Raw genomic sequence first — 9,770 nt, forward strand, 5'->3', positions numbered from 1 at the left:
CCTCAGATAACACGTGTTAAGATGTCAATATTGTCTTAGAACTTAATGTTCTCCTCTGTCCCTCTACATCATTATTAGAATGACAATATATTTGATTTTTATTGTGAAGAGGGGTCTATTTTTATCCAACTGTATAGGCTTATTCTCCAGAACAAATGTTTTTTTGACTGGCTGTAACTTGTCACATAGATTATTGGACCTCCATTTGTCCCTCCTCCCTCTTCCAGTAGGGGCAGAAAGGATGAGTGTTGTCATTACAGACAAGCAAGCAAGGTGAACCTTTCCTAAATTGGGGACCTTTTCCTGGTACGCAGAATCAGAACAACCCCTCACTGCACCTCCCTATAATCCCTGGCATTTTGTTTTGATGCTCCACAGCATGAATATGAGGGAATATGGCAATGTTATGGCATTTCAAGTCAATATGTATTATAAAATCAATCTAGATGAAGATCTGCCCATCCCTCTAATTAGACGGGGTGACTGGAGATTGATTTTTAATTGCAAAAGTAATTACATGGAGCAGATAGCCAGTGACATTTGATTATCTAGGTGATTGATTAAAAGGCCTGGCTGCTGGGGCAGACTGTCAGCCAGCTGAATCCAGACAAAAGAGAAAATTAAAAAAGTTGTCCCGTTTGTAATCACGAATTTCAAGGGTGAAATTACAAAGCCAAACATCCCCTTGGAGAAGCCCAGCATCCTTCCACTTTGCGCCTGTCTGCCCTCCTATCTCACCCCCGCCGTCACAACACCCACAACGCAAGACCCCGGTGACACGCTAAAAAGGGGGAAACAATGATGTGAAAAATGAATTGAGGAATTGTTCTGTTACAGACAGCCTGGTGTGTAAATACGGGTGCGTATATCTGCTTAGCAGCCCTGTCACATCATCATAGGCAGCAAGAAAAGAAAGAGGGAGAGGTACAGACAGACAGAAAGAGGGACAGAGAAACAGAGTAAAGGAAACCTCTTATCTCTCAGACTGCTTCTTCACTCATCTTCATCTCTTGTCATCTCCCTGCAATAGGTGCCTGCACTGTTGCCTGTCGACCGGTAAGGGAGTGAGACTAAATAAACAGCAGAATAACATCTTTTTTTTCTCTCTGTGTTTAGAAAAGCCATGAAGAAATCCTTTTTCATGTTGTCTTTTTCTTCTCCTCCTCATCTGTCATTCTTGTGGGATCCCTCTCTTGGAAAATGAACGATGACAAGGTAAACCATTGGGGGGACAGCTGAGCTGTTTATGAGACTGACAAAAACTGTTTATGTGACTGTGATGGACAGGGCTGAGTGATGACAGTTGGAAATGAAATACATTCTTCATGTCTACCTGCTGCATTCAAGTTAGACTATATATCACCTGGTGGGTACTGTACTTTACAGTCTTATGAATGCATTTTTTTTTTTTATCTTGATTTATCTCTAGTTTGCTAACAGAAGTCCTAGCATTGTCAGTTTCTGGCTGAGCGACAAAATAATAAAATAATCTCACGTAATAGCTAATATCATCCTGCTTAGTCACACTTGTTGATAAGCCCCCACTGACACACATACATGGCCACACACACACAATCTCATACACAGAGCAACATGTTCTCAGTCCCCATAACCAGAAGATCCATTTATTTCTCACCATAGGACGTGCCTATAAATTATGCCTGGTTAAGGTATCATTTAGCCTGGACTGTTAAGCCACTCCTGTCATTTTAGTGGAAGGTTCACTCTTTGCGCTTTCCATGAAGGCAACATTTATGTCTTTAATTTACAGCTCCTTGCCTGGAGGATACTCCTTGGCTTTATGAAGTGGTATTAGGGGGCTATTTAGTTGTCATGGCAGAGCACTGCTCAGTGTGGTGCAGCCAGCAGAAGCCAGCCCATGAAAAAGGAGAGACGAGGGAGCAAAGGCAGCGATTTCAAATGAGAATCGCTGTCCTTTTAACTCAAAGAGCTCTGTAGCCTGGCAGGAGCAGCTGAGCAGGGTCTTTGAAGGGAAAGAGAGAGAGAGAGAGAGGGGAGGGGAAATGAAACAGGCCCGGGCCAGCCCCACATATTATTCCCCCTCAGGACGTACAGAGTCTATATTGGCTGAAGCAGCACGGCCCCTAGGGTCACAGCTCCTTCTCTGGCTCATAGAGCCGCAGCACTAAGAGGGACTTTCCTCTGTCTGCCTCAGAAACAGGCTGGCGAGTGTCTGCGGCTAAACCATCACACATGTGCCTCCCAGCACCAGGCCTGGGCTCTGCGGGTGAACACAAAGCAGCGGCACTTATTAAATTTCCATGAAGTTTACCGAATTTGCGGGATCAGTGGGGTGAGGCCTTTAGGGAACCCATGCCACAGCCTGCAGCTTCCCTCTGCCACTGAAGCCCAGTGTGGTTGTGGGCCTCACCCTCCCTCTCCATCTCCACCTTCCGCCTGTGTCTCTCCTCCCTAGCTTAACATTGGAGGAGGATTTCTACTGGCTTGGCCTTGCACCCTGCAGAACTTGCTGCCCACATCCTACAGGGGCCCCAGAGGGCATGGTTGTAGCAGGTGGAAAATAACGGTATAAAAGCAAATACCCACATGGCTGCTGATTTGCTGTACATCAATAAATTATATTTACACAAAAGACAATAACAAATGTATACTACACATGCACAGAGTTAAAGTCAAAATGGTCTTGGTGCTATATAGTAACAAGACTGAAAATAATAAAAAATATAGTTCAGATAATGTAGTTTGCTTTATCCAGTAAGAAATGGAAGGCACATTATAACCAACCCCAGAAATGTTGGTAGAAAATCCTCTGCATGTCATGGGTAGTAAATGCTCACATCGGGCCATTCATCAGGGCCAGGACTCTTCCAGATGTGGAACAAGTTAGTGAAGAAGATCACCTGGGTAAGCAGAGAGAGACTGTACATATGGATAAGGTTTGGTTAGTTATGTTCTAAGTTCAGAGAGGCCAACTTGTAAAATTGTCAAGTATGTAAGTTAACTTGTATGCACTGTCTATTTGAATGTGCGCTATAAAAGTCATGTTTAGCATGATGTTTAACGTTTAGTTTACTTTTTTTTCTTAATTGAGACAGAGCTTTGTGTGTTTCACATTTGGATACAATTGAGTTGCATTTCCCAAGTGTCGACTGAAAGTCTCCATTTTCTTCATGGTTGACAGTAGTGGGTCAACACTCTTCACTTAGCCGACCACAGCACTGTGCCTTATGATTACAATGTGCTTTGTCCATCTCCACAGCAAATGATTGAACTTTACTCACTTCACTCTCATTCTGTCTATAATTAAATCCCAAAATCAAATTTTCTTAAAACAAGAACTAAAATACCCACAGAATTATTCCACATTTCCTATGCTAATCGACTTGTCTAAGAAAAATCTCTTTTGTCTCTGTGACACTCATGTCTAGACACTGAGTAAACAAAACTGCAGAGTGGAATTATTTCAATCCATTAGTAAAATGGTTATTTTGTACTGTCTTGGGAAATGAGTATTGAGTGCTGAATATGAAACCAAATAAGTTCTTAAGATTGGAGTCCCCCTGCACTCATAAATATGTTTTTCTTCTTGTTCCTACAATTGAATGTTTAAGCTTCTGATTTTAAGGGGCGGGTCTGTGATCACAAATAGTTTAGAAGTCAATCCTGGTCCAGTATGCAACATATATAAGTGTGATTTTTGATGAGGTGTAAGGAGTAGATGTCTTTTTTAAGGATTTTAATGTGGAACCATTTGTGAAAAAAATAATAATCGTATTTGTATGTATCTTAATACATGTCTGGAGCGGATCTTTAAGTTTTTGTATTTATTACCCTTTGCTGCTTTAAAGATAGCTATTATTCTGTAAGCACACTTTCGCACCTGTACACAGTTGCTTGTAGATTTGTCATTTTGAATTGACATAGGACAGTTAGTGCAACCACCTTTAAGTCGACAATTATTGAATAATTTAATGGAAAATTATATTCAATAATATTCATATGTGCTTTTAATCAATGCCATGCAATTACATCATTTTAATTAGACTGTTTGTATTGGATAATTCATTATAAGTATGATAAATTCAAGTTCATGCAATATAAATGCAAATGAATGTCAAGCAAGGCAATTCACAAAATGCAAAACAAACCTCTCCTTGGTATATACAATCTAAAAAATGTTTTCCCTAGTTTTTAGATAGATGACAACAATGCATATTACTCATGCGACAGACAACCCAGGTTTAACAAACGAGACTGCATGAAGTGAGGATGTGGTCAATGCAGAGTCAGCTGCAGACGGTCAATTACGGCAAGTGGCAGCCATATACAAATACTTTGCTTGTGTGTGCATAAATAACAGTTTATTCCCATGTTGTTGTGTCTTTTATGTCCTAGTCTAAACCAAGACCAAATACCTAGGTTCTGTTGCCGTTTAGGGGACAGCCTCTGTGTGATTCAGCACGCTGCTTTGACCCTGCAATGAAAAGATATACACAGACAGCCATTCTATGATTGCACGTCAGGAAAAAAACAGGCCACAACATTTTCCAGGTGCAGATCAGCGTTGAACTGTGGACATCATTGTAGGTTAAACAAGGCTGTGTTTATTCAACCAACATCTTTCATCATTCTCTCACAGGAATTTTAGTCACAACCATTGTCTGGTTCTCTATGCGCTTTTGCAGGTAATGAAAAATTACTAGTTGGGATGAGGTTAGAGGAAAAAAATTCCACATCGTGTAACTAGCATATTTTCTAGCTATCCCGTGTGTGAAAGGACAATCTTTTGAAAAGAGGACAAATGTAGAGTCAGTTGTGACCTTAAAAAGCGCATGGGCCCAGGCTGTTAGATCGAGATGGAGATGAGGTGTACAAGAGTGTCCCATTAGCTCTACCTTTTCACTGCTCTTCCTCTATGGGTGATGCTGGCCATATTCCAAAAGGACTATGTTTCGATCCCAGGGCCTGATAAAGTCTGCCCAGTTGATGGGCCTGATGACATCTGCACTGTCCGTCTGTGCTCCGAGACAAATGCAACCCAGGAAGGTTAGTGCTGGCCCTTCTGCCTCTTATCAATCAATTACATTTGGCTTTGTCAAATTAATTGTATGGAATTGTTTGCTGCAGATAGGAACCAGGTAGATTCTGGATGGGGGTTGGGCAGGATGCCTGTGTGATTGTTGGTGCATTGTTATTGTGTGTTTACCTTGCCATTTTCTACCCTTGCTTCTTTGTAGCTATGCCTATGTTTGTACCTCTAAACTATGGTTTTGGACAAAAATGTATACTTTCATATAAAAGTAGATTTTGAGAGTAGTTTTGACAAAGCTAGCTGGTTTGTGTCCACAAAGATGGCACACTTTGAATATAGATATTTCACTTCTGGGTGAGGGAGTCAGTCCCATGCCAGTGAATGCACCCCTCTACCTTCTTTGGTTATGAAAGCTGGATTAATTATGTAATGTTCAGCTCACTGTGGCTAATAGCTGATAATGATGTGTGAGAGGTGTGTCAGACGGGAGAGCATACTGGACTGCCAAGTGCTGTTGGACCCAGGTCAGGCTGCGTTCATCTTACTAATGAGATGTCACACGGAGAAGATGGAGCGACCAGAGCGACCAAGCGGTCATTGCAAACTAATTCCCCTCCAGCTTTGGATTGTACAAACACCCTAAATTCAGAGAGGAGCTTGCATGGCCTGCCAACTGACCACATTACTCTGAGGGTTCATTTTTCAGAGGGGTATTTGGCTGTGGGGAGACAGCTAGGTCCGGTTTCGCCCAGCAGCTGCGCCATTTGTAGTCCAGAGAAGCTAACACTGGGCCTGTGGTCCTTATTGGTCTACTGAGTGGAGCCAGTCTCCCATTTAGTCTTTAGCTCCACTCTGAGGAGATGAGTTGAGGTTAAATCAACGCTTGTCTCCTCCTTCTGAACATCTAAATCTGCAGTGGAGAGAAGTGAGATATGCTCCTCCCTTCATCCACCCCCTCGGGCTAGCCTCGCTTCTCTTAAGTTCTCTGCTGCATTGCCAGTGGGTCAGGTTGATCCCCCCGTCATTGAAACTCATTCGGGGGGCATTAAAGTGTAAACCAGATGAAAAAACAAAGGGCTTAGGCAAATCAGATGGCTCAAACAACAACAACAAACGCACACTCTGTAATCTGCTTAGGGAAATTAATGAGGGGGAGCCCCCTTGGCCAAGGTGGATAATGATCCTGGACCACGGGGATGAGAGGCTGCAGTGGATCAGGCAGAAGGTGAGAACTGGAAGGGGGGATTAGAGACGGACTCCCACCAGAATCAAACAGGACTCTGCCAAAGGGATCCCTCCCCTCCTATACCCAAACTTCAAAAACTCCAGCCTAAGCTGGAAGTAGGTGTCTGTAATCCCCTCTGTGGCTGTAGATCTATGCGGCCGACTCAGGCCCAGCTTTCATCCTGCAGCTTGTTCGGCATGCTCTCCCTCCATGTCCTGGGAACGTAAACTTTTGCACTGTGGCCCCCGTGCAGATCGCAGGGATCTGCTGGCTCATTACCTCTTCATTAGCGTGCTGCATCGTTGGCTGCCAAGAGGATCAGACCATGCGTGGAGTCTAGCTGCACAGACTGCTTGTGGGGCCAGAGACCTGGACACGGCAGCCAGATGGACGGATGCATGCTACTGGAAACGCAAGTTAGCAGCCTATAGATCTTTGCGCTGTTGGAAGGCTCCATGTAGCCAGCGAACACATTTTAAAGGACCTATTTGTCCTTAGCAGTGTTACTTCAATACATCCTCAGAAAAATATACTGTGATTGTCATTATACCTGTCCATTACTCCTGCATGGTTGTCCAATCTGATCATCTGAAAGGAATGGAAGGATTTTTCTTATATGTATATATACATACTCTTATTTATTAGGTCCTCAGAATTAGTGTCAAAACTGTCACTTACATCCTCTGGGTATGTTTTGAGATACCTTTGAAATGTGATGCCAGATGCCACTCGGAGTTGGTTTTATCTGCCTCTGCTTTTCTTTCTTACAATTCATAGAATGCAGGATGATTTTAAGGAAGGTGTGGAATTGAGAAAATAAGCAGGCTTTGTAGTACTTAATGGGGCCCAAAGCTTACTGTTTAAGCCCTCCCCTGCATCCAAAGCAGCCACAGTCAGGAGCCAAGCTCCATGAAGCCAAGTCTCATCAACCACTCTGCCATCCTCTGGTGTGATAGTGGCAATACATACACACACATATTACCAGAAACCTGCATTCAAAATTATTAAACAGGTATGATCAAAAAAAATATGTATCATAGTTAATGAAAACTAATCTTGGCTCTCTCTACCAGAGATGTAGGGTTGTCACAGAAAAATTAAACAATAACACATTATGTAAATGTAAAAAAAAATGTAGTCAAAAAAAGTCAGATTAATGCCATTTGATTGGATTGACAGCTGACCTCCAACATGTTGTTCTCCAATGTTCTATTACTCTAAGATGGTCAAATCAAATAATCATTTGCAACAAATCTTTGACCCTGACCTAACTAAAGTTGCTTGGATAGTTGGAGTATAAATCTGTGAGAAATAATGCGTATATCGCTTCAAGTTTGTCCATAACCTGTTTTTTCCCTGTTGTCGCCTTCCTCTTACTTTGCTGCTGGTGTGATCCCTGCATCTAAATTATGCAGTTCCTTATCTGACAGTCATTTCCAAGGCCATGCATGCAGTGTGGCCCCATGTGGTTATGGCCAGGTGTAAAAGCTTGACCTCTCTGTAGGGCAGCAGAGTGACTTTCATTAGAGCACCCACTGGCTGCTTCCCACTGAGCACTCTCATAGATTTAGCACTGCGCCTGCACACAAGATGAGAGGGAGAGTTAACATAATCCAATAAGAAACATTAAGGAGAGATGTAAACAAGGACATTTAAAATAACTCAATGCAAAAACGTTCCATTTTTATATTGCCATACCTCTTATGCCTTATATTTGTTGATAGAAATAGGGTCAGGTACGTCAGGTGTTTTGCACATAGCACAACACAAACTGCAGTAGTTATTGTGTGGAAAATGTAAGCATCACCTTTGTATCCTGGATGGCTGACAGGACCCACTGTGCAAATGAACAATGTGGCACTGAGGGTTTTCCGACTAAGTAAACATGTGTGCGCACACATTTGATATAAGCTGAATGCACACACACATTTTGAATGCCTCTGGATTTCCCAGCATGCTCACTATTGCCTCCTGCCCGGCTGGTGTCGTCACGTTCTCTTTCATACGCGGTCACAGTTGTTTTTGATATTTTCATCTACTAGCCAGAGGATATTTATCTGCGGGAGCATAGTGGCTGGAGAGCCTTTTTCAAATGCTAACAATTACTGGGCCGCAACATGAGGAGCTCGCTAATTAATGCATCCAACAAGGTCCCGCAGTTGTGCTGGAGAAACTCAAACGATTAATGTGTGTCATTATATTGTAATTGCATGGTAATTCCACATCTAAAGCACATACACAGACGCAGACCTCTTTTCAGCCCTAAAGGTAGGTATACTGCACACTGCTCCTGGTAGCAGATTAAGGTCGGAGATTGTTTCCCCATGGAGAATAAGGATTAACTAGTGTCAAAATATTCTCTTAGCTTCTTCACAACTTCATGTGTTAAATTTGTTTTGGTTTATTGTTTGTTCTAGGATACAATTTCACATGACTCGAGCATAAAAATGAGTAGATAATAAATCTGAGGGTAAAAGTGTCATCCATGAAAAGATAACAAAACAACTACTTGGTTGCTCTTGAAGAAAAAACATTTTAGTGTTATGCTTATGCAAAAATTGCCACCCATATTATCCCTATATTTTATGTTGCTTGTTTAATTTGTTTTGGTTGATTGATTAATTGACCGATTGATTGATAAGTTGATATGGCAGGAGGAGCAGGTCTGCACAGATCCATTCAGTTGTCTAGAGCATGATGAAACTTAAGTGAGAGATGTATGTTATTCCTCTACTCTGCCTTATAAGCATACTGTACATACGCATTTACATTACATTTCAGGGGTGTGTGTTGGTACACAATGTGAGGAGGAACAGAAAGATAAAGTGAGAGAGGAGGAACGTTTGTCTATTTCAGCTTGAATAAACTAAACTGCTGTGCAGTGGGCTCATTGGTGGCCCCTACTGTGGCACTTCATGAAGACATATGGGCCTAAAGAGCACTTGATGTGGCTGCCACCGCCTTGCTTGTCATCCACAATTTCGCCTGCCCTAATCCCTGCTTTAATTTACTCCACTCCACAAGGCAAGCAGTGACTAACGCTGTCCTCGGGGGTCCTTTCACTTATGCCACTGGTGACAAGGAATATGCAAAGGTACAATTTCTCACCAGGAAGGGTGACAGAGAGCAGTTCCGCCAGGGAGCACACCTCCCTTTTCTGAGCATCTTTTAATGCCACTCAGAAGAGCACTTTGCAGTTGCAAACTATTCTTCGGAGACCTCTTTATTAACATGTTGATCCAAGGGGTCATTAGGTGAAGATTGTTTGGTGCAGAGGATGTGGCTATTGATTTACTGAGAGATATACTTTGCTGGAAAGTTTGTGACAGTGGAGGGAGACTACAGAGACTACTTCTTCAGACTCAATCTAAACTGTTTTCAACCCCTTTATCCTTTTTTTCTGCCTTATTTTTCCCACTCGTCTAATTTTCCCCTGGAATGCTGGGAGGGAGAGGAGCCGTTGACGGGCACAAGTAATTGCTATCAGTCTGTCATTAGGTTCTCTCTCTTGCCCCCTTTCTATTTTTTTTC

This window comes from Morone saxatilis, unplaced genomic scaffold, assembly GCF_004916995.1.
Source record: "Morone saxatilis isolate NCDOM2014 unplaced genomic scaffold, NCSU_SB_2.0 Contig11, whole genome shotgun sequence".
Lineage (NCBI taxonomy): Eukaryota > Metazoa > Chordata > Actinopteri > Moronidae > Morone > Morone saxatilis.